This window comes from Podarcis bocagei (genome assembly GCF_964188305.1).
Source record: "Podarcis bocagei genome assembly, chromosome: W".
Lineage (NCBI taxonomy): Eukaryota > Metazoa > Chordata > Lepidosauria > Squamata > Lacertidae > Podarcis > Podarcis bocagei.
In genome coordinates, this window is record NC_138131.1 from 73,199,407 (window position 1) to 73,224,910 (window position 25,504).

General features: G+C 52.5%; 1 pseudogene across 1 annotated transcript in view; it reads right to left on the bottom strand.

Moving 5' to 3' along the window:
- Positions 1 to 21,548: 21,548 nt before the first annotated feature.
- Positions 21,549 to 25,504, bottom strand: part of LOC308578139 — a 29,137-nt pseudogene continuing 25,181 nt past the window's right edge. The window contains exons 7-9 of the transcript in view: positions 24,861 to 24,962; positions 23,838 to 24,017; positions 21,549 to 21,740 (exon numbers count right to left, since the gene is read on the bottom strand). The product of the transcript in view is annotated as an uncharacterized misc_RNA (transcript). The remainder of the gene's footprint in view (positions 21,741 to 23,837; positions 24,018 to 24,860; positions 24,963 to 25,504) is intronic.

Genomic DNA, 25,504 nt, shown 5'->3' on the forward strand with positions numbered 1-25,504 from the left:
CAAGTCCGCATACTGAGGTGGTATCTTCCCTTTTTCCCCTACTGCCATCCCTGCCACCCTGGCTACTGCCATCCTCGGGGTTTCCCCTCCGTGGCAATGCTCTACGCAGTGGGCCGACCCAAAGGTGACTGTCCGCTGATGCCACCCTACTACTGGGTCGTGCAGTGCCAGCCAACTCATTCCCAGTATGATAGGTGGTCCTGCTAAGGTGGCTACGTGAAAGGCAATGGTCTCAGTGTGTCTGGAAACTGTCATTTTCATGGGCGGGGTCTGGTGGGTCACTTCCCCTCCCAAAAGTTCTCTCCCATCAATCGTGGTTACTTGCAGGGGATGTTCTAGAGGCACCACCTGTAGCTGGTGTTCTAGCGCAAAATCCTTGCTAAAGAAGTTGCAAGAGCTGCCTGAATCCAGCAGCGCCTTCACTTTGATGGGGTGTCCGTTTGGGAGTTCTAGCACCACCTCTATGACGATGGCTGCTCGGGGAGGGTCTGGTTTGGGCACTTCTACTGGTTGCTCGCCTGGCTGCTGTGCCCTCCTTCCTGCAGCCAAGCACGGCTGTTTCCCGGCGCCTCTTTTTTTCCCTCCTCACTCCCCACTGCCCCCACCATTCCTTGCCACGCCTTCTTCTGAGGGCATACTCTGGCAAAATGTCCCGGCTGCTGGCATAGGAAACACCTCTTACTGGTTTTCCCCTCCTTCTTACGCACCTCGCTGGAGTTTGAAAACCCGCACGCGCGCGCTCCTCCAATCTCCATTGGCTCCTCGGGTGGCACAGTAGACACTAGTATGTCTGGAATGCGGTTGTCATGCCAACGCTCTGCTCTCCCTTCCCGCCTTTCCAGCGTGCGCGTCTGTCAGGGGCTCAGGGACAGAGGCACAGGGGAGAGAGGAGATGGAGAGCGAAGGGGAAGAATCTGAGGGCAGCATAGGGGAGTATGACAGTGACTCGAGAGATTCCATGAGCTTCTCCAGCGAATCAGAAGATGCCCAGAAGGAGGCGCCGATGGTCAGGGCGAGGGAGGTCCCAGGGGGGACACACCAGAGACAGGGGGCCAGCGGGGACTCCCAAAGCAGCAGCTGGAGATCAGGACCAGCTTCCCCACCAGAGCAGAGTGGGGGGGAAGAGTCACAGGTGTCAGGTCCAGCTAGCCCCCCCCCCCGAAGGGGGAAGCAGTGACAGGAGCAGTGAAACGGTCAGGAGGAAGGTTGCCGGCTGGGCGCGCGCGCCAAGTTCAAATGTACAGGCGCGCGGGACAGCAGAAAGCCCAGATCGGGAACCAGGTCCTAAAGCCCGCCGGAGGCAGGGGGAAGACTCAGGGGATTCAGCGTCAGAAGAGTCTAGGAAGGGAGAAAACCCAGCTGACAGGCGGAGCCAGCGGAGGAAAGAGCAAAGGAAGAGGTGGAGCAAGGCTAGGGTCTTAAACTGGTGTATGGGGGGAGGAGACTCAGATGGAGCTTCAGCGGTCTAGAGTCTCAGACGTAGAGCTGCACGCTGCTGATGTGAAAGGGAAACTGAACTTCAATAAAGACTTTTGTATATAACAACGGACTGGCGTTGGTCCTTTGTGAGCTGGGACCTCGGGCAGCTCTGACAGCGTCTCTTGTCGGACTCCTACAGCGAGTGCCAACTTGGTCAGCTGGTCCATCGATTCCGGGTGGGGTGAGCGGGAAAGTTCGTCTCTCACCCAAGGGGATAAGCCCTCCTCAAATAACATTTGTACTGGTTCCGAACTCAGGTCCCACCCAAGTTTATGGATCAGCATAGCAAATCTCAACCAGTACTCTCTCACTGACTGGTTTCCTTGTTTGCACCCCATCAGTTCTTTGCGCGTCACGCTCAGTTCAACATCGCTCGAGAACATGTGATCCATCGCGCTAAAAAACTTTCTCAGGTCCCTCAAGGCCGCGTTCTCCGCTGCCATTAAGGGTCGAACCCAATCTCTGGCCCGCCCCTCCAGGTGCCCCACCACGAAAGCGACTCTTCCCCCATCGTGGGCAAAGTCATCGTACTACAGCTCCAGCGCATACTGCACTTCTGTCTTAAAAACGTTATAATCTCTGGGGTTGCCCCCAAACTTCTGCACAAGTCCCGGTACCTTTCTTGCGATGGGGGTAATCTTCCCCTGGGCATCATGTGTCCTCCTTTCATCCAGCCGCGCCGCTAGTAGAGCCAGTTGCTGCTCCAAGTCTCAGTTTCTCTCCTCCAGACTCTGTCCGCCTTTGGCCCCCTCTCCTGCGCCGGCTCCTCCGGTTTGACTCATGATTGTATCCCGGTCCTCTTGCACACAAGCAACGTAAGGGACTCACGGATTGCTGTCACGGGAATTGGGGTTGCTTGTGTGTAAACCTCTAGCTGTTCCAAACTGCTTAGTGTCGGTTGTGTCTTTCCCTGACTGAGCAGCCTTGGCGCTGCTGCTCAGTTGCTAGCAGAATCCGTGAGTGGGCGTCTCCTAAATTTCCTCCAGCATAAGAATTCCTTAACGGGCAACATTCGCCTCGCCTCTCTGCGCGGAAGCCTTCTGCGCAGAGTGGGCGTGCCGAGTGGTGGTCCTCCACCCTCCCCACTGACTTCACTGGAAGAGTCTCGGAGCCTCGCCTCCGAGCTGCTCTCCGCCTCTCCCTTCTTCCTGGTGTCCCCTGGACTTCCTTCCCCAAATGACGTTCTCTCTCTTCCCTTACTAGTCCCCTCTCCTGCAGAATCTGGGAGCCTCGCCTCTCCACTATGCTCTGATGTCAGTTCCCTGACACACACACTTTGCGATTTCTGTGTCAATGTGCATTAACAGCAAAGAACACGACTTGAAGTAAGCGAAATACAAGATTCTTCTCTCTATGTAGCTGGAACCCAAAACAACCTGTTTGGCTTTGTTTGGGGTTATTACACTTCGCTTTGCTATTTGTGGGTGAATGCACACCGAAAGGGCAATCGAAGCTTATTCGTCCTTTTTCTATTGAGATGGAACCAAAACACCTATGCTTGATTTGGGCTGATAACAAATATGTCATCTGCGATTTTTGGTTGAATGTGCATTCTAACCCCCAAAACACCAATTTGAAATAAGCCCAATCAGAGCTTTATCATCTTCTTTTTATGTAGATGGAACCCAAAACACCTTTTTGCTTTCGTTTGGGGTGACTCTAGCGCACACCCAAATAACACCATGCGAATTGAAAAAAGCCCAATCAAAGCTTATTCGTCTTCTTACTATGCATATGGAAGCGAAAAGATGGTGTTGTGTTCTTTTGGTCTCATTGCACACTGTCAGTGGCTCAGGAACAGAGGTACAGGGGAGAGAGGAAATGGAGAGCGAAGGGGAAGAATCTGAGGGCAGCGTAGGGGAGTATGACAGCGACCCGAGAGATTCATAGAATCATAGAGTTGGAATAGACCACAAGGGCCATCGAGTCCAACCCCCTGCCAAGCAGGAAACACCATCAGAGCACTCCTGACATATGGTTGTCAAGCCTCTGCTTAAAGACCTCCAAAGTAGGAGACTCCACCACACTCCTTGGCAGCAAATTCCACTGTCGAACAGCTCTTACTGTCAGGAAGTTCTTCCTAATGTTTAGGTGGAATCTTCTTTCTTGTAGTTTGGATCCATTGTAGTTTGGCTCCGTGTCTGCTTCTCTGGAGCAGCAGAAAACAACCTTTCTCCCTCCTCTATGTGACATCCTTTTATATATTTTAACATGGCTATCATATCACCCCTTAACCTCCTCTTCTCCAGGCTAAACATGCCCAACTCCCTTAGCCGTTCCTCATAAGGCATCGTTTCCAGACCTTAGACCATTTTGGTTGCCCTCCTCTGGACACGTTCCAGTTTGTCAGTGTCCTTCTTGAATTGTGGTGCCCAGAACTGGACACAGTACTCCAGGTGAGGTCTGACTAGAGCAGAATACAGTGGCACTATTACTTCCCTTGATCTAGATGCTATACTCCTATTGATGCAGCCCAGAATTGCATTGGCTTTTTTAGCTGCCGCGTCACACTGTTGGCTCATGTCAAGTTTGTGGTCAACCAAGACTCCTAGATCCTTTTCACATGTACTGCTCTCAAGCCAGGTGTCACCCATCTTGTATTTGTGCCTCTCATTTTTTTTGCCCAAGTGCAATACTTTACATTTCTCCCTGTTAAAATTCATCTTGTTTGTTTTGGCCCAGTTCTCTAATCTGTCAAGGTCATTTTGAAGTGTGATCCTGTCCTCTGGGGTGTTAGCCACCCCTCCCAGTTTGGTGTCATCTGCAAATTTGATCAGGATGCCCTTGAGTCCATAATCCAAGTCGTTGATAAAAATGTTGAATAAGACCGGGCCCAAGACAGAACCCTGTGGTACCCCACTAGTCACTCTTCTCCAGGATGAAGAGGAACCATTGATGAGCACTCTTTGGGTTCGGTCAGTCAGATTCCATGAGCTTCTCCAGCGAATCAGAAGATTCCCAGAAGGAGGCGCCGATGGTCAGGGCAAGGGGGGTCCCAGGGGGAACACACCAGAAACAAGGGGCCAGCGGGGACACCCAAAGCAGCAGCGGGAGATCAGGACCAGCTTCCCCACCAGAGCGTAGTGGGGGGAAGAGTCCCAGGTGTCAGGACCAGCGTCTCCCCCAGCAGGGAGAGAAGATGAGTCAGGGCTGACCATGCCTCTATCGGAGAGTGGGGGAACGGAGGGGAGGTCAGGTCCAGCTAGCCTCCCAGAAGGGGGAAGCAGTGACAGGTGGGAACGTTTGGGCAAAGAGGGGCTGCCAGGACCCAAGCCGGAGGGAGTTGGCCTCGGGAAGAGGGGGGGCAGCATCGTAGCCCACTTCGACGGGGACCTGCAGCAGTATCCTAACTTCAGGGCAGACATAGTTTTCACACTCAATTTGCTTCGGAAAGACTTTAGAGATGAGGAGGAAAAAGTAGGGTTCATAATCACTCATCTGCATGGGGAAGCTAAATCGTGGCTGCGCAATTTATGGCGTGAAAATGATCCCGCCCTCCAGGATTCAAACGCATTTATCAAAGCTATGGACGCTTGTCTTAAATCAACGGTAGATGTGGATGTGGCCAGGAGGGAAATGCACGGGCTGACGCAGGGCAAAGCCACGGTGAGACAATATCACTCCCGCTTTTTTGCGTTAGTAAATGTGCTGGGCTGGGAGAAGGACTCAGCTGACGTGAGGGATCTGTTCTGGGAGGGGCTAAATGGAGCCGTGAAAGATGAGCTGGCGAGGGGAGAGAGACCTACCAATACCACAGAAGTCGTCCAGAGGGCGCTGGCGATAGGGGTGCGCCTGGAAGAACGCCCTTGGAGCAGGGATGACAGACGGATGGCACGCACGCCAGCCAAACAACTCCCTTCCTTCCCAGAGAGCCAGGGCGCGCGCAATCCACGCCTCCACTGGGGGGGGGAGAAGAGCCGATGGAGATAGGTGATGCCAGGGCTCAGACAGCGACCAGAGCCCAAACACCGGGAGCAGTCAAGACGAAGGCTCCTAGAGGGAGCAGGAAGTGTTATATCTGCAACAGTGCACTGCACATGACCATAGAGTGTCCCCAGAGGATCCAGAAGCACACTGCAGCCTTAGCAACAGTACGGGGAGCAGTTCAGCAGGGGGAACAGCTGCAGGGAAACGACGAAGCCTGGCTGGAGGCAGAGGCACTGGGACCCAGCCAGGCGAGTCAGTGAAGCAGTCCCCAGAGATTTTGCAGCCCACAGACCCCCTCCCACCCAAACCAGTGGTGCAACTCACCGCATCACTCCAGCTGCCAAATGGAATCACCCTGGAAGTCCCTATTACCATTGACTCTGGTAGTAATGCAGACTTTATAGGAGTGGACTTCATCAGGCTACATTGCATAGCGCTCCTACCAGCCACGATGCCCCTAAACGTCGTCACGGTCGATGGCAGGAAGCTGCTGGGTGGACAGGTGGTGCAGCAAACACCGCCTCTGGTAATGCAAATTGGAAATCACCGCGAAGTCATCAGCTTCAATGTCACCCACCTGTCGGACACGCCCATAGTGTTGGGCATGAGTTGGCTGGATAGACACAGCCCGGCATTAGCATGGTACCAGCGGAACTTAACCTTCTGCTCCTCCTACTGCGCAGAACACTGCATCCGAACCAGCCAGGAAGAGGAGGGACAAGGGGATGAACCACAGCTACACCTAGGCATGGTGCAGGCGGTACCCAACAAGTACAAGGCGTTTTTGGAGGTCTTCTGCGAGAAGGAAGCGGACAAGCTGCCTCCCCACCGGCCCTACGACTGCGCGATTGACCTCCTACCGGGGGCGACGCTGCCGACTGGAAAACTGTATTCCATGTCTGAAGACGTACTGCCGGTCACCAAGATGGCGCACTTCATTCCTTGCGCGAAGGTGGCCACAGCGAAACAGACTGCCAAACTGTTCATAGACCACGAGTTCAAAGTTCACGGCTTACCACGGTCCATCCTGTCCTACCGAGGTCGCCAATTCGTCTCGAGCTTCTGGCAGAAGCTGCTGGGCATCCTGAACGTCAAGATCAACTTAGCGTCGGCACGACACCCGCAGACCAATGGGCAGGCGGAGAGGGTCAACGCCATCATGCAGCAGTACCTGCGATGCTACGCGAATCAACAGCCCTCGACCTGGGTGGACTACCTACCGCTGGTCGAGTTTGCCTACAACAACACGAAGCACGGGTCTACAGGGGTGACACCGTTCTTCGCCAACAATGGGCGGCATCCCAGAACCTTCCCGGGGTTAGAGACGAAGGGGGAGGGGGAGCCACGGGGTGCAGAGCACTTGGCAGCAGAGTTGCAGGAGGTCCACGACCAACTCCGAAGGCACTTAGAACTAGCAAAACACGCCTACAAAATGCAGGCAGACAGGCACAGGAGAGTCGGGGAAGACATCCAGGTGGGGGACTGGGTCTGGTTAGCGGCCCAGGCAGCGCCGGCCAGAACGTTAACTAAGAAGAAGCTCAGACACAAGCAGCTAGGGCCTTACCAAGTCGAGGCACAAATCAACCCAGTGGCCTTCCGGTTAACACTCCCGGAGGGCTCCAGAATGCACCCGGTATTTCATAGGTCAGTGCTCACACCCTACAAAGAACCCCACAGGTTTCAGGCGCCAGGGACCGCACCACATCCACTCAGAAAATCACCAACGGGGGAGGAGTCCACGAGGGCGGCGCCACTCAACAAGGTCATGGAGATTTTAGACTCGAGATGGGGGGAAGAGGGAGTTGAATATCTCCTCGCCAGGGAAGGTAGCCCGGCCAGCGCCAACAGGTGGGTACCGGACTATGCCTTGGAGGAGCACTACCTCAAAGACGACTTCCATGCACTCTTCCCACACAGACCTATGCCGGCAGATTATTTCGACGACTGGCTTTTCACACCCACACTTTCAGCCAGCACGTTCCAGGGGTTCTCATCAGCTGAGGAAACGGCGCCAGACACAAGCTCCCCGGAGGGATGACTCTCGGGGTCTGCCACGGACCGCTCTTATTGGTGGGACAATCAACCGGAGGTGGGGTGGAGCAGGGAACTGCTAAGGGGGCCCTGGCACGCAGCATCACCCGAGGTAACAGGGGGAGAGACGGACATGGACGTGTTGGGGGAGGACCTTGGGTTCGAACATGAATGCAGAGAGATGGAAGCAGAGGAGATCGACGTCGACGAGCCCATTACGGGCTGGCCAGATCCAGCTGGCTGGCTACACACCAGGGGGAAGGAACGGTATCCCGCACTCACCCCCACAGCACTGGAGCACCCGGAACCCGCACCCGAAGGGGAGGAGGGGGGAAGGGGGGCTTCGAGGGGGGGATGGATGTCAGGGGCTCAGGAACAGAGGTACAGGGGAGAGAGGAAATGGAGAGCGAAGGGGAAGAATCTGAGGGCAGCGTAGGGGAGTATGACAGCGACCCGAGAGATTCCATGAGCTTCTCCAGCGAATCAGAAGATTCCCAGAAGGAGGCGCCGATGGTCAGGGCAAGGGGGGGTCCCAGGGGGAACACACCAGAAACAAGGGGCCAGCGGGGACTCCCAAAGCAGCAGCGGGAGATCAGGACCAGCTTCCCCACCAGAGCGTAGTGGGGGGGAAGAGTCCCAGGTGTCAGGACCAGCATCTCCTCCAGCAGGGCTAGAAGATGAGTCAGGGCTGACCATGCCTCTATCGGAGAGTGGGGGAACGGAGGGGAGGTCAGGTCCAGCTAGCCTCCCAGAAGGGGGAAGCAGTGACAGGAGCAGTGTAACGGTCAGGAGGAAGGTTGCCGGCTGTGCGCGCGCGCCAAGTTCGAATGTACAGGCGCGGGGGACAGCAGAAAACCCGGATTGGGAGGCAGGTCCTAAAGCCCGCCGGAGGCAGGGGGAAGACTCAGGGGACTCAGCGTCAGATGAGTCTAGGAAGGGCGAGACCCCATCTGACAGGCGGAGCCAGAGGAGGAAAGAGCAAAGGAAGAGGTGGAGCAAGGCTAGAGTCTTAAACTGGTGTCTGGGGGGAGGAGATTCAGACGGAGCTTCGACGGTCTAGAGTTTCAGACGTAGAGCTGCGCGCTACGGTTGTGAAGATGAAACTGAACTTCAATAAAGACTTTTGTATATAACAACGGACTGGTGTTGGTCCTTTGTGAGCTGGGACCTCGGGCAGCTCTGACACACACACTTTACGATTTCTGTGTCAATGTGCATTAACAGCAAAGAACACGACATGAAGTAAGCGCAAAGCCATTTCCGAGCTAGAGAGGAGAGGGGGTTGCGGGCTAACCCCTCCCACACACTCCACTCGCAGGTGCTTGCCTTTTGCCCCCGCGAGAACAGGGGAATCCCCGGGCGTGCCGGCAACTTTTAGCAGCGTCTTCACAGGCATTAGGGTGATTTATGCAAGGTGCCTGGCGCTCCAGGGCACTTTAATCCGGAAATCTAATTAATCAACAGATCTATTTAAACTAAAGCCCTGGATAAAACAAATTTAATTGAAGGTCACGTATAAATGAAAATATAATTAATTAACAGATCTATTAAGTGCCTGCCTTCGATCAGACAAAATTTAATTGAAGTGCTTTATTGGGCAGTTTAATTGACAAGTGATCTCATCTCTTTACCCCTTTAAATAATATTCTAATTTAACGCAGAGGCGATTTATGGGGTTTAGTAAAGGGTGAATTCAAATTATCTCATTCTGCTCGCGGGCTCTGCCTAGGCATTAAGTTTCATAATTTAGTATAGTCAATTCATAGTTGTTATAGATAAATAATAAATAGAGAAATAAACAATTATTTTCTTTGGTTCCTACCTGTGTAACTGGATTGCATTGTTTTGAGTATTGCCCATTGAAATGGGTTTGGTGATTCTGGCTCCTGCCTTTTGAGGAAAGGCTGCCCTGTTTTGTTTATTGCGTAGTGAGAGGTTAAATTCAAATAACACTGTGTTCATTTTAGAGCTAATTATATAGCCATTATTTTCATATAGACCAAATTAGGGCACACCGAGCCTTACTGAAATTAGGTTAGACCTAAGTCAGTGTGGTTAATACTGACTGAGACAGCGTGGTTAATACTGAACTAGGTTTAGCCAACCTCTTCAAGGTTAGTTAATAGCTAGGCCAGTGTTGATAATACTGAACTGGGTGCAATTAGCAATCCCATAATCAAGTGCAAGCTAGACAGCGTTGACAATACTGAGCTAGGTAATTCTTGGCCGTGTTGCTGATCACGGACAGTGGATTGCGATTGCATTTAAGTCAGCGCAGGTGATACTGAACGGGTAAGGGGGTACACGGACCTCCTAGGTAGGCAATTTTAAATTGCTAGGCGAATAACTTAGTGGTTCCAGTTCACGATTCAGTTTGAAATGGCTTCCGGTGGAGACCAGCAGGCATCCACTTCCGCCAATCAGCTGGCACCCCCCGCAGGCAATGGGGGCGCTCAAGTGCCGGCCATGCCTTGCGACCCTCAAGCCTTCGCCCAATTTTTCATGGCGTTTGAAACATTTTACAGACAGTGTAGGCCTAGGGGGGCTTTGGCGCTTCCAGCCCCGGAACTGTCACAGGAGGTGATACCCGACACTCCTTCTAGCTACCAAGTTCAACAGGACATCCCCGTCATTGCAGGGGGCAGCAACCAGTCAGAAACGGCGAATACAGGTCGCCCAAATACCCGTGCACAGGCAGCCATGGCTAAGAAAACAAACCAAAGCATAGGCAAAGGAAGGGCGCCGGCTAAGGGTCCCGGCAAGGGGAAGGCCACCGCCAAGGGTGCCAGCGGTAACGCCGTCTCACAAATTGTAGACATTCCTAGTGTGTTTCAGGAACAGCAGCCCCAGCACAGCTCTACCGAGGACAGCGCGGGTTCCGCCCTGGAGGATGAGCACATTGAACCTCCCACCCCTCAGCCAGCGGCAAGTGCGACCCCAGCCAACGTTGAGGTCCAAGGTGGGAAGAGGAAGTCCAAGAGGAAGCACACGTCCTCTAAGAAGAAGAGAAGTAAGCAGTCAGAGACCGAGGATGAGTCAGGTACGCCATCCTCTGATTCGGATAGCGAGGGCCCCATGGATAGCTACTGGGGCTTGGGGGAAGATAATCCCACTTTGGGCGCATGAAAGGAGGGCCAATTCCCATCGTAAGACCTTCAATGGTGTACTGGCATGGAAGGATGGGGCATTGGTGGAGGATGTAAAAGTTGCTACCAATCAATCCACTGATTTTATATTGGGGAACCATTTGTCCCAGAAGAAGAGGAATAAGATCCTCAATGGGGATTACGTGGACATGTTTACCCTTCTCCCTCCAACCAAATTGACAGGAAAACTAACTAATGTGGGGGAGGGAGACAGTGCTCCTGAAGGTAGGAGTCTATCAATTGATGAAGATGATCATCCAAATGTCATAGACCAAATGGAGCAAACAGCACGCAGACCTAGTGGTGGGAGGAAAAAATCCTTAAATAAGAGACACGGGGGAATGATTAATGGACTTCAATGTCTGTACACTAATGCGCAAAGCATGGGAAATAAACAAGATGAGCTTGAGCTCTTGGTACAGCAAACTAAATATGACATAATAGGCATCACTGAAACCTGGTGGGATAAGTCCCACGATTGGAATGTAAAAATGGGGGGATACAATCTATTTCAGAGAAACAGACCAAACAAGAAAGGAGGAGGAGTTGCGTTATATGTCAGGGATGTGTATACCTGTTGTCAGAGCTGCTTGAAGATCCTAGCTCACAGAGGATCACGCTAGCCAGCGATCATTAAGTAAAAGTCTTTATTGAATTGCAGTTTCCATTCTCACGCTGCTGCGCGCAACTCTACGTCTAGTAGCTAGATCGGCGAAGCTCCGTCTGAGTCTCCGCCCCTTGTGCACCAACTTAATATCCTAGCCCTGCTCCACCTTTTCCGCCTGACTGTCCTCCTCTGGGTCCCTCTACCCCCCGGGGTTTCTTCCTTCCTGGATTCTTCTGACGCTGACCCGGACCCTCCTGCCTCCTTGCGCCGGGCTTTAGGACCTGGTTCCCTTTCCGGGCTGCTTACTGCGCCGCCTTCCTCTGCATTTGAACTTGGCGCGCGCGCCCAACCTTCCACTTTCCTCTTAACCGTTTCTTCGCTCCCCGATGGAGGTGTGGCCACTCCTGACTCATGCCCTCCCTCCTGTGGTGAGCTGCCAGCGCTTGCCCCCTGGCTCCCTTCTTCTTCCCTGCTCCCTGGCGGTGACACTGGTCCCGATTTCCAACTGCTCTCCCCTGAGTCCCCTCTGGCTCTATCTTCCTGGGGTGCCCCCCTAGACTCCCCCCTTGCCCTGGCCACTGGTGCTCCTTTCTGTGAATCCTCTGATTCACTGGAAAGGCTAGGAGATCTCGGGTCGTCGTCATCACTCATCTTTTCTTCTGCCTCCTCCCCTTCGCTCTCTGTTTCCTCCCTTGGCCTTGCCTCTGCTCCTAAATCCCTGACATCCATCCCCCCCTCGAAGCCCCCCATTCCCCCCTCCCCTCCTTCCGGTGCTGGAGCTGGGTGCTGCTGTTGCAAAGGGACGAACGTCGGATATCGTTCGCTTCCCGTGGCGGGCCTCCATCTGAAGTCTCGCGGGTCTCCCTCCCTGCTCTCGTCGACGACGGTCACCTCCGCTTCCATCTCTGTGCCGCCGTGCTCGAAACCAGGGTCGTCCCCGAAAACGTCCATGTCCGTTTCTCCCTCACTTCCTCCTGGCGGCGTTGCTCGTCCTGGGCCTTCCAGCCACCTTCTGCGGAACTGCTCCTCTGGTCTATCGTCCCACCAATACGAGGGTTCTGATGCAGATCCCGAGGGTGACCCCTCCGGGGAACGGACGTCTTGTGTCGGGTCCTCTTCCGAGTCGAACCCCCGGAAAGTGCTGGCCGAAAGCGTGGGCGTGAAAAGCCAGTCGTCGAAAAAGTCTGCTGGCATAGGTCTATGTGGGAAGAGGGCATGAAACTCGTCTTTGAGTAGAGGTTCGTCCAAGGCGTAGCCCGGCACCCAGCTGTTCGCACTGGCCGGGGTGCCCTCCTTGGCGAGAAAGTATTCTACCCCCTCTTCCCCCCATCTGGAGTGCAAAATCTCCGTGACTTCGTTGATGCGCTCCTTCTGTGCCACTCCCGCGTGCCCTGTTCTGTCTCTGACCGGACTCGGCGCCGTTCCGGGTTCCTGGAACCTGTGCGGTGCCTTGTAGGGAGTGAGCACCGATCTGTGGAACACCGGATGCATTCTGGAACCCTCCGGAAGTGCCAGTCTGAAAGCTACCGGGTTGACCTGCTCTTCGACTTGGTAGGGCCCCAGTTGTTTATGCCCTAGTTTCTTCTTGGCCAACGACCTGGCCGGCACTGCGTGGGCTGCTAACCAGACCCAGTCTCCCACGTGGAGCTCTTCGCCAACCCTTCTGTCTCTGTCCGCTTGTACCTTGTATGCGTGTTTGGCCAGCTCCAGGTGGCGCCTCAGCTGATCGTGGACTTCCTGCAGCTCCGACGCGAACGCATCTGCCGTCTGCGGCTCCCCCTCCCCCATTCTTTCCAGTCCCGGGAAGGTTCTGGGGTGCCTCCCGTTGTTGGCGAAGAACGGCGTGACCCCCGTGGACACGTGCTTCGTGTTGTTGTAGGCGAACTCGGCAAGCGGCAGGTAATCCACCCACGTCGCAGGCTGTTGATTCGCATAGCATCTCAGGTACTGCTGCATGATGGCATTGACCCGCTCCGCTTGCCCGTTGGTCTGCGGGTGTCTCGCCGACGCCAGGTTGATCTTGACGTTCAGGAAGCCCATCAGCTTCTGCCAGAAATTCGAGATGAACTGCCGCCCGCGGTCGGACAGAATAGACCGTGGCAGACCGTGAACCTTGAACACGTGGTCTATGAACAGTTTGGCGGTTTGCTCCGCCGTGGCCACCTTAGCACACGGAATGAAATGGGCCATCTTGGAAAACAGGTCCACCACCACCAGCACTGCCGTCTTGCCCCTCGAGCTGGGCAGATCTGTGACAAAGTCCAGAGCCACCCTTTCCCAAGGTTCGACCGGAGTTTGCAGCGGTTCCAACAGTCCGGCCGGCGGTCTGTGCACTGGTTTGGCCCTCTGGCAGGTGTCACACCTTGCCACGTAGTCTGCGACCTCCCCTCTCATTCCAGGCCACCAGAAATCCCTGGCTACTAATTCCACCGTCTTCTCCTTGCCAAAGTGCCCGGCCGTGGACGCGTCGTGCAGCTGCTGCAGCACCTTGGCGCGAAGGTCGTCTCCCGGCACGTAGATGGCCCCTTTGCGGATGAGCAATCCATCTCGTAGCTGGAAACCGTCGGCCACAGCCTTGCCCCTTTGCACCTCTGCCATCTTTGCTTGCGCGAAGGAGTCATCCTGCAACGCTCGTCGCACCTCCTCCAGGTCCACGGTGGCCGCGGCGCACGCCCATACTGTTGGTGCGAAGATGTGCATGGCTGCCGCTGGCGTTGCGTCCTCCAGATACTGTGGCTTACGGGAGAGGGCGTCCGCCATGATGTTAGTGTCCCCCGGGACATACTCTATGCGGAAGTCGAAGTTCGCAAAAAACTCAGCCCAGCGTATCTGCCTCTGGTTTAGGAACTGTGCCGTGCGCCAGTGCTCCAGATTCTTGTGGTCCGTGCAAACCTGCACCGTGTGCTTGGCGCCGATCAGGAAGTGCCGCCACGCTTTGAACGCTGCATGAATGGCCAGCAACTCCCTGTCCCAGATGGTGTAGTTCTGCTCGGACTTGCTGAGCTTCCTGGAGTAAAACGCTCCCGGTCGCCACACCCCCTGCTGGTCCTTTTGCAGCAGGACCGCCCCCACGGCTCTGTCCGAGGCGTCTGTCTCCACCCTCATCGGCCTGCTGGGGTTGACGTGAAGCAGCTGCTCTTCCGACGCGAAGAGACGCTTGAGTGCCTGAAAGGACTGCTCCGCCTCCTCCGTCCAAACGAACTTCTTTTTCTTGGAGCTAAGCGTGTCTGTGATGGCCGCTGTCTGCATGGCGAAGCCCTTGATAAACTTGCGATAGAAGTTCGCAAAGCCGACAAACCTTTGGACCTCTTTCCGGTTGCGTGGGCTCTTCCAGTCCAATACCGCTCGAACCTTGGCGCTGTCCATGGCGAGCCCCTTGTCAGACAACTTGTAGCCCAGAAAATCCACCTCCGTCACGTCGAATTGGCACTTCTCCAGCTTGGCGTAGAGCCTATGTTGCTTTAGTCTGGTCAGCACTTCCTTGACGTGCCTGTCATGCTCCTGCTGCGATTCCGAAAAGATCAGGATGTCATCTAAGAAACAGACGCACGTCTTGTAGAGAAGTCCCGCCAACACGTGATGCATGAAAGCTTGAAAAACGTGGGAGCCATTTTGCAGTCCAAAAGGCATAACTCTGTATTCGTAGGTACCCAGTGGCGTGAACATGGCCGTCTTCCACTCATCCCCCTCCCGCATGCGAATGAGGTTGTACGCCCCTCGCAGGTCTAATTTGGTGAACACTTTTCCCTTCCGCACCTTCGCCAGGAGGTCGTCGATTCGGGGCATGGGGAAGTCCGACGGCTTGGTCACACTGTTTAAAATGCGATAGTCCACGACCAGTCTTTTTTGGGGCGTGTCTCGCTTTTTAACAAAGAATACAGGACTGCCCCCCGCTGCCTTGGACTCTCGGATGAAACCGCGCTCCAAATTATGATCGATGAACTCTTTGAGTTCCTGCAGCTCGTCCTCCGACATGGAATACAGTTTCCCTTTAGGCAGCGCCGCCCCCGGCAGCAGGTCAATTTTGCAGTCATATGGTCTGTGAGGGGGTAGCCTGTCCGCCTCCTTCTCGCAGAAAACTTCCAAAAATTCTGCGTACTTGTGGGGAATCGCTTGCAGCGTGCCTAGCAGCAGCTGTGACTCCTCTTCCTCTCCTTCCTGCCGGTGCATGATGCAGTGTTCAGCACAAAAGGAAGAGCCGAAGACCAGCTGCCTCTGGTACCAAGCCAGCGTTGGGCTGTGCTTGTCCAGCCAACTCATTCCCAATACAATGGGCGTATCCGATAGTTGAGTGACATTGAAGCTGATGATTTCTTTGTGATTCCCAAGTCGCATCGCCATTGGCGGCGTCTGCTTCACCACTTGCCCCCCTAGCAACTCCCTGCCATCCACCGTGACAACCTGCAGGGGCAGTGTGGCCGGCAGCAACTGTATAGCGTGCTTGTCGACAAAGTCCTGCCCTATAAAGTCCGCGTTGCTGCCCGAGTCCACTGTGATGGGCACGTCCATGGTGATTCCATTGGGCAGCTGGAGAGATGCGGTGAGCCTCACCACTGGTTTGGGCGGGAGGGGGTTCACGGGCTGTAAAATCTCTGGGGACTGCGGCACTAACACGTCTGGCTGGGCCCCAGGGCCTCTTCCTCCAGCCAGACTGCTTCGTTTCCCTGCTGTGTTCCTCCTTGCTGCGTTGCTGCAGTCACCATTGCCGAGGCTGCAGTGAGCTTGTGGAGCCTCTGGGGACACTCTTTCGCCATATGCCCTGGCTCCTCACAGACGTAACACTTCCTGTTCCCTCTAGGAGGCTTCGCTTTCACTGCTGCCGGTGCTAGGGCTCTGGTTGCTGACTGAGCCCTTGCACCTCCAACCTCCATAGGTTCGGCTCCTCCTCCTGGCGGAGGCGTGGATTGTGCCCGCGCTGCTTCTCTGGGAAGGAAGGAGGGGCCCCTGGCTGGTTCGCGCCCTCCACGCCCTTCGTCCCTGCTCCACGGGCGTTCTTCCAGCCTCACCCCCACTGCCAGTGCCCTCTGAACGACCTCCTGGGTGGTTCGGGGTCTCTCCCCCCTCGCGATCTCATCTTTAATCGAGCTGTGCAACCCCTCCCAAAAGAGGTCTCTTACAGGGGCCGAATCTCTGTCCCATTCCAGGGCACTGACCAAGGCGAAAAAGCGGGCATGGTACTGCCTGACGCTGGCCCTCCCTTGTCTTAGCCCATGCACCTCCTTCCGGGCAAGATCCACGTCAATGCTTGATAAAAAACACCCATCCATCGCTTTAATAAAGGCATCTGCATTCTGGAGCGCCGGATCCTTATCTCTCCATAAATTGCGTAGCCATGCTTTAGCATCCCCATGCAAATGAGACATGATGAATCCCACTCTCTCTTGCTCATCTCTAAAGTCTTTATGCAGCAGTTGCAGTGCGCACAGTACGTCTGCTCTAAAGTTGGGATACTGTTGCAGGTTCCCATCGAAGTGAGAGACCAGCCCGCCTGTGCGTCTCGCCAACCCAATTCCCTCCTGCCGGGGTGTCTGCTTTGTCAGCACATCTAACCTGACCTGGAGATCCCTGCAGGCGGCCGCTGCCTCCTCCTCTCTCTTCCTGGATGCGAGAGCCTCGGCATTCAGTTGTGCCACTGCTTTTCTGAGTTCCTCTATCTGCTGCTCAGCCGTCATGTTGTCTGCCGTTCGTGAGCTCGCTAGTGGGCACCTGCTTCTCTCCCCTCCTCGAGGTTGTAGATGCCCACAATTGAGTGAGACGGAGCTTACTGTCAGAGCTGCTTGAAGATCCTAGCTCACAGAGGATCACGCTAGCCAGCGATCATTAAGTAAAAGTCTTTATTGAATTGCAGTTTCCATTCTCACGCTGCTGCGCGCAACTCTACGTCTAGTAGCTAGATCGGCGAAGCTCCGTCTGAGTCTCCGCCCCTTGTGCACCAACTTAATATCCTAGCCCTGCTCCACCTTTTCCGCCTGACTGTCCTCCTCTGGGTCCCTCTACCCCCCGGGGTTTCTTCCTTCCTGGATTCTTCTGACGCTGACCCGGACCCTCCTGCCTCCTTGCGCCGGGCTTTAGGACCTGGTTCCCTTTCCGGGCTGCTTACTGCGCCGCCTTCCTCTGCATTTGAACTTGGCGCGCGCGCCCAACCTTCCACTTTCCTCTTAACCGTTTCTTCGCTCCCCGATGGAGGTGTGGCCACTCCTGACTCATGCCCTCCCTCCTGTGGTGAGCTGCCAGCGCTTGCCCCCTGGCTCCCTTCTTCTTCCCTGCTCCCTGGCGGTGACACTGGTCCCGATTTCCAACTGCTCTCCCCTGAGTCCCCTCTGGCTCTATCTTCCTGGGGTGCCCCCCTAGACTCCCCCCTTGCCCTGGCCACTGGTGCTCCTTTCTGTGAATCCTCTGATTCACTGGAAAGACTAGGAGATCTCGGGTCGTCGTCATCACTCATCTTTTCTTCTGCCTCCTCCCCTTCGCTCTCTGTTTCCTCCCTTGGCCTTGCCTCTGCTCCTAAATCCCTGACACCTGTGAAGAGATCCAAGATTTAGAACCTCAAAGCCAAAGTGAGAGCATTTGGGTCAAAATTAAGGGAGAGAAGAATAACAGAGATCTCATTGTGGGAGTTTACTATAGATCCCCAAGCCAAACGGAGGACATAGATGATGCCTTCCTGGAACAGATGGCCAAGCATGCAAAAGGAAGGGAGATAGTAGTAATGGGGGACTTCAATTACCCGGATATTTGTTGGATGTCAAACTCAGCCAAGAGCATAAGGTCAAACAGATTCCTCACTGGCCTTGCAGACAACTTCATTGTCCAGAAAGTGGGAGAAGCAACAAGAGGAACAGCCATTTTAGATCTGGTCCTAACCAATGTTGATGACCTGGTTAGTGGGGTAGAAGTGGAAGGATCATTAGGCGCGAGTAATCATGCTCTTCTGAAGTTTACTATACAGCGGAAAGGAGCAGCCAAGCATACTAGGACTCAATTTCTTGACTTTAAGAAAGCCGACTTCATAAAACTTAGGGAAGTGCTGGGTGAGATCCCATGGACAGTAATACTAAAAGGAAAGGGAGTTCATGATGGCTGGGAGTTTGTTAAGAGGGAGATAGTAAAAGCACAACGTCAGGCAATACCAATGAGACAGAAACATGGAAGGTGCTTAAAGAAGCCAGGGTGGCTATCTAAAGAACTTTTAACTGAGTTAAGATTAAAAAAGGATGTGTACAAAAAATGGAAAAGGGGGGAAACCACCAAAGAGGAATTCAAACAAATAGCCAGCACGTGTAGACACAAAGTCAGAAAAGCTAAAGCACAGAATGAACTCAGGCTTGCTAGAGAGGTTAAAAGCAAGAACAAAGGCTTTTATGGGTATGTTCGTAGCAAAAGGAAGAACAAAGAAACAGTGGGGTCACTCAGAGGAGAAGATGGTGAAATGCAAACAGGGGACACAGAAAGGGCTGAACTCCTCAATGCCTTCTTTGCCTCAGTCTTCTCCGATAAAGAAAACAATGCCCGACCTGAAGAATTTGGAGCAAATGATTCAGCAAAGGAAACACAGCCCAGAATAACTAAGGAGATAGTACAAGAATACTTGGCTAGTTTAGATGTATTCAAGTCTCCAGGGCCAGATGAACTGCATCCAAGAGTATTAAAAGAACTGGCAGATGCGATCTCAGAACCACTGGCAGTCATCTTTGAGAATTCCTGGAGAACAGGCGATGTCCCGGCAGACTGGAGGAGGGCAAATGTTGTCCCTATTTTCAAAAAGGGGAAAAGAGAGGACCCAAATAATTACCGCCCAGTCAGTCTGACATCAATACCAGGGAAGATTCTGGAGCAGATCATTAAGCAAACAGTCTGTGAGCACCTAGAAAAGAATGCTGTGATCACCAATAGTCAGCATGGATTTCTGAAAAATAAGTCATGTCAGACTAACCTGATCTCATTTTTTGACAGAATTACAAGCCTGGTAGATGAAGGGAACGCAGTGGATGTAGCCTACCTTGATTTCAGCAAGGCATTTGACAAGGTGCCCCATGATATTCTTGTAAAGAAACTGGTAAAATGCGGTCTTGACTATGCTACCACTCAGTGGATTTGTAACTGGCTGACTGACCGAACCCAAAGGGTGCTCATCAATGGTTCCTCTTCATCCTGGAGAAGAGTGACTAGTGGGGTGCCACAGGGTTCTGTCTTGGGACCGGTCTTATTCAACATCTTTATCAACGACTTGGATGATGGACTCAAGGGCATCCTGATCAAATTTGCAGATGACACCAAACTGGGAGGGGTGGCTAACACCCCAGAGGACAGGATCATACTTCAAAACGACCTTGACAGATTAGAGAACTGGGCGAAAACAAACAAGATGAATTTTAACAGGGAGAAATGTAAAGTATTGCACTTGGGCAAAAAAAAAAAATGAGAGGCACAAATACAAGATGGGTGACACCTGGCTTGAGAGCAGTACATGTGAAAAGGATCTAGGAGTCTTGGTTGACCATAAACTTGACATGAGCCAACAGTGTGACGCGGCAGCTAAAAAAGCCAATGCAATTCTGGGCTGCATCAATAGGAGTATAGCATCTAGATCAAGGGAAGTAATAGTGCCACTGTATTCTGCTCTGGTCAGACCTCACCTAGAGTACTGTGTCCAGTTCTGGGCACCACAATTCAAGAAGGACACTGACAAACTGGAACGTGTCCAGAGGAGGGCAACCAAAATGGTCAAAGGCCTGGAAACGATGCCTTATGAGGAACAGCTAAGGGAGCTGGGCATGTTTAGCCTGGAGAAGAGGAGGTTAAGGGGTGATATGATAGCCATGTTCAAATATATAAAAGGATGTCACATAGAGGAGGGAGAAAGGTTGTTTACTGCTGCTCCAGAGAAGCGGACACGGAGCAATGGATCCAAACTACAAGAAAGAAGATTCCACCTAAACATTAGGAAGAACTTCCTGACAGTGAGAGCTGTTTGACAGTGGAATTTGCTGCCAAGGAGTGTGGTGGAGTCTCCTACTTTGGAGGTCTTTAAGCAGAGGCTTGACAACCATATGTCAGGAGTGCTCTGATGGTGTTTCCTGCTTGGCAGGGGGTTGGACTCGATGGCCCTTGTGGTCTATTCCAACTCTATGATTCTATGATTCTCTTCTCATGAGGTGGCCAAAGTCTTGGAGCCTCAGCTTCAGGATGTGTCCTTCCAGTGAGCACTCTGGGCTGATTTCCTTCAGAATGGATAGGTTTGATCTTCTTGCAGTCCATGGGACTCTCAAGAGTCTCCTCCAGCATCATAATTCAAAAGCATCAATTCTTCGGCGATCAGCCTTCTTTATGGTCCAGCTCTCACTTCCATACATCACTACTGGGAAAACATAGCTTTTACTATACTGACCTTGTTGGCAAGGTGGTGTCTCTGCTTTTTAAGATGCTGTCTAGGTTTGTCGTGAGATGATTACCCCTCCTTTATTGCCTGTTCCGGGTTGCCCAACCACTACCCCAGAGTCCTCTCTTGGCAGATCAAGAGGAGCAGGTGACGGCAAAGGCGGCCGGGTTTTGAGCTGGGGCAGTCAGAATAAGGTCCACTCTCGATTCAAAACCCTCAAATGTATTTGATATCATTGATTTTTCATTTCTATTCCTTGCAGATCATCTCGTTGTTTTATTGCTACAACCAAGGGCTGATGCAAATTAAGAGGAAAATGATAATGATGATGATGATAATAATAATAATAATAATAATAATAATAATAATAATAATAATAATAATAATAATAATTATAATAATAAACTTTTATTTGTATCCTGCCCTCCCCGTCCGAAACCGGGCTCAGGGAGGCTAACACCAAATATGTAACACTGGTATAAAATCAAGCAATAACGAAATTACCTCCTGAAAACAAGCCAGGATCAAATTCAAATCCAATTAGATGGCTTTCCGCAGGATTAGGGTTGGGAACAGTAAACGCTCATCAGGCCCAACTCTTATATGGGCCTGTGAGAACACTGGGAGGCCTCTTTCATACTAGTCCTTACACAAAAAGAGAAGGGGAGTCAGGTTGAACCAAAGGCCCGGCGGAACAACTCCATCTTACAGGCCCTGCAGAAAGATGTCAGATCCCACAGGGTCCTGATCTCTTGTGGCAGAGAGTTCCACCAGGCCGGGGCCAAGGCTGAAAAGGCCCTGGCCCTGGTCGAGGCCAGCCTAATCTCCCTGAAGCCCAGGACCTCTAACATTTTTTTATTTGCAGACTGTTAGATCCTCCGTGGAGAGGCGGTCCTAGGCTGTATTCATTCGTTTGGCCCAACGTGGGGCTCGTACCCATGACCCCAAGATTCAGAGTCTCAGCGCTCTGCTGCCTGAGCTACTCACACAGCTGCCCTCTTGTGCACCTCACCTCAAATTTGTCCGAATTGTGCATGCCTGGGATTCACTGCATGAGATGGGAGGTGGGGTGGTTCCCAAAGTCAGAGCTCAGGTAGCCAACGCGGAGCCGGCCCTCACTGCCTTTCAGGTCCTTGGGGTGCTCGTAAGGCGGCTTGTGGAGCACGTTGATCTAGCAAGGGGATTCAAGAAAGCCGGGTTACGGAAATGACATGGGGGTGGGGGACATGAGGCCACATCTTTGAAGTTGTTCCAATGTTACAAATATACATACCTTTGACTTGACAGCCCAAGAAAGACACGCAGAAAATCTATGCTTTAACCGACTCTCCTCATTCCGCCATTTGAACGAATTTGGGCTCCACCTCCCTCCATGAGCCAAGAAGCAGGAAGTCATGTAGGCAGCAGGAACAGGGCATCCCGCCAGAATTCCCCAAGCCTGAGAGCACATACACGGCACCCCACCGAGGGAGGGACCAAGGGGGCAACCATAGACATCTGCCAAGGCAGTTTAGCAAGGCAGGTGTTCTGAATGCCCATCTCCAGACAAGTCCAGTGGGAAAGGACGTGTCAAGAGTTTTATTGTTCTTTCAGTGATGGAGATTTAAGGGGTCTGATAAAGGGACCTCATAGTGAATGCATAACCCTTGTATACCCCTCCTCATTTGTGATGTGCTAGTGATGTAGTGATGATGTATCAACGATGCTGCTTGAAGTGTATTCTGGGGGGAAGAAGGAAGTTTTAAAAGTTGACATTGCCCCATGCTCGGGGTTCTTACTCCTGGGCAGACCTGTGGTGCAACAGTAAGAATCATGGTCTACTGACCACTGTTTTGCTCCAAATTACCGGGCTGGGACTTCCTCCTTTTACTGACAGCATGGACCCATGGGGGACAAGTGCCCCGGTGAGCTAGGCTGTCAAGGAGTCACTCACCCTGGAATTTTTTCACTTAACAGCCATTGGCGCCAATACAGAGCAGGCTTCCTAAACCTTGGCCCTCCAGCTGTTTTCAAACTACAGTGCCCATCATCCCTGACCACTAGACCTGCTAGCTAGGGACCATGGAGCTGTAGGCCAAAAGCATCAGGAGGGCCAAGGTTGAGGAAGCCTGATAGAGAGCTCTACCTCTCTTTCAAATCAGAGCCGGCAAAGGCGGTGGAGTTCCTGCGCGGGTGCCTCGAGGCGGTTGGAGGATGGATGGCAGCTAACTGGTTGAGGTTGAATCCTGACAAGACTGAAGTTCTGTGGTGTGTGGGCGGGTGGGGGGGACTCCCTGGTCCTGAACGGGGCAACTGTGCCCCTGAAGGACCAGCTGCACAGTCTGGGGGTCATTTTGGACCCATGGAGGCACAGGTCTGTTCTGTGTCCAGGGCAGCTCTATCTGGGATGCAGGATAAGACCCTCCCTGCCCACGGACTCTCTTGCCAGAGTGGCGCATGCTCTTGTTATCTCCAGCTTGGACGACTGCAATGCGCTCTATGTGGGGCTACCTTACTGCAATTAATCCAGAATGTGGTAGCCAGACTGGGGGCCGTGAACAGCCGCAGAGACCACATAACACCAGTCTTGAAAGACCTGCATTGACTCCCAGTACGTTTCCGGGCACAATTCAAAGTGTTGGTGCTGACCTTGAAAGCCCTAAACAGCCCAGCAGATGAAACTTTCCTCTGGTTGTCAATATTAAGAGGATGCCAGCAAGATCAAGCCTTTCTGTAAAATAAAGGATTTAAATCCAGTCTGACTGAGACCACATACCACCGGTCCCAAGAGATCTGCTTTGGCTCCCAGTACGTTTCCAAGCACAATTCATAGTGTCGGTGCTGACCTTGAAAGCCCTCAATGGCCTCGGCCCAGTAGACCTGAAGGAGCATCTCCACCCCGGACACCGGGGTCCCTCTCCCGAGGGCCTTCTGGCGCTTCCCTCCCTGCAAGAAGCCAAGTTACAGGGAAGCAGGCAGAGGGCCTTCTCGTGGTGACGGCCGCCCTGTGGAACGCCCTTCCATCAGATGTCAAAGAAATAAGCAATTATCTCACTTTTAAAAGACATCTGAAGGCAGCCCTGTTTAGGGAAGTTTTTAAATATTTAATGCTGTCTTGTGTTTTTAATATTTGGTTGGCAGCCACCCAGAGTGGCTGAGGATACCCAGACAGATGGGCAGGGTAGAAATAATAAATTATTATATATTATTATATATCCAAAGCCAACATGAAAGCATTCAAACTCTGACGGAACGGAGCGGCGCACACCTCTTCACAGCATAGACCCACCTTGTCCAGGCAAAGGTTCCCATGTCTCTCGGCAATAGCCTTTCGGAAGCCGTGAGACAGTGGATACAGCATGCTGTGATGGGGGTGCACCGAAGGGAGCCGGTTCTTCTCCAGCTGGTCAGCCACAATACTGACAAGCTTCTTCATTCTCTCGTCGTAATCGGTCCAATCACAGACGATCTGAAAGGGGGCAAAGAAAACCAGGGTTCTAGATTCAGGTAGGTAGCCATATTGGTCTGATGAAGTCAAAATATATATAAAAATTGTCCAGTAGTGCCTTAGAGATCAACAAAGTTTGTTCTTGGTATAAGCCAGGCACCCCAAACCTTCGGCCCTCCAGATGTTTTAGACTACAATTCCCATCATCCCCGACCACTGGTCCTGTTAGCTAGGGATCATGGGAGTTGTAGGCCAAAACATCGGGGGGGGCGCAGGTTGGGGATGCCTGATATAAGCTTTTGTGTGCATGCACACTTCTTCAGATACACTGAAGCGGAAGTCCCCAGACCCTGATATACAGAGGGAGAAGTCCCCAGACCCTGCTATATAAGAGTAAGGAGAAGCCCCCAGACCCTGATATATAGTGGGAGGGTGAGTTGGGGTTTTCTCCGAAGGGTAGTAGGAGTCAATGGGTATGGTCCACCTGCTGGCAACTGTGAATGACTGAAAAAACAAGGGATGGTACGCAGATGACCTGAAATAGTTTTAGGATATGTAATGAGACACAGTCGTCCACAGGTTGACCATACCGATTGAGTCCTACTACCGTTCAGAGAAATACCCCGCCCCACCCTCCCTCTAAATATCAGGGTGTGGGGACTTCCGCTTCAGTGTATCTGAATAAGTCTGCCTGCACATGAAAGCTTAGACACAGAACAAACTGAGTTGGTCTCTAAAGTGACATTGGACAATTCCTGAATTAGGTGACGCTTTTACCATTACCGTGGTACCTTGGGACTCAAACGCCTCGGTTCCCAAATGCCGGAAACCCTGGGAGTGTTGGCCCTTAAAACTCTGCCTCACCTGCAAACAGTGCGCCAGGTTGCAGTAAGCGTCAGGAAAATCCGGCTTCAGTTTCAAGGCGGTGCAATACGAAGCAATTGCCTCTGGGATGTTTCCGGAATCCTAGAAAGGGAGGGATATTTCAGCAATTGCCACTAGCTTTTTTTCTCAACCATCAAAACCAAAGATGAAGAACAAACAGAAGGCACGATGATCCACACCTGGTAGACTTATAAAGTAACATTCAACAATCATTGGAATAGAACAGGGGTCGGCAAACTTTTTCAGCAGGGGGCCGTCCACTGTCCCTTAGACCTTGTGGGGGCCAGACTAGATTTTGGGGAGGGGGAAAAAGGAACGCATTCCTATGTCCCACAAATAACCCAGAGGTGCATTTTAAATAAAAGGACACATTATACTCGTGTCAAAACATGCCGACTCCCGGCTAGATTGAGAAGGCCATGGGGCCGTAGTTTGCCTCCCCATGCTATAGAATAATATTGAGTATCAGCATGTAAAAATTCAATAGAAACCTACTCTTAACAATTACAATAAATTGTAATTAATCGTACAATAAATGAATATTACAATGAATGATTATTGTAATTGATCATAGAATAAATGTTACAATAAATGGTTATAAAACAATGGCAAGTCACAGTGTC